This window comes from Arachis ipaensis, chromosome B02 (assembly GCF_000816755.2).
Source record: "Arachis ipaensis cultivar K30076 chromosome B02, Araip1.1, whole genome shotgun sequence".
Classification (NCBI taxonomy): Eukaryota; Viridiplantae; Streptophyta; class Magnoliopsida; order Fabales; family Fabaceae; genus Arachis; species Arachis ipaensis.
Window position 1 is genome coordinate 13,599,012 of NC_029786.2, and position 275 is coordinate 13,599,286.

Consider the following 275-nt stretch of genomic DNA (forward strand, 5'->3'; position numbering starts at 1 on the left):
TTCACATGCTTCATGAAACACTAGAATTCATTCTTAAAAATCTTGAATAAAAGTTTGAAAACATTTTTATTTTTTTCGAAAACATATGAGAGATTTTTGAAAATATTTTTGAAAAATTTTTGAAAACAAAACAAAAAGAAAATTACCTAATCTGAGCAACAAGATGAACCGTCAGTTGTCCAAACTCAAACAATCCCCGGCAACGGCGCCAAAAACTTGGCGTTGTTGCCGGGGATGTCCAGGCTCAAACGTTACCGGACCAAAAGCTTGCCGAA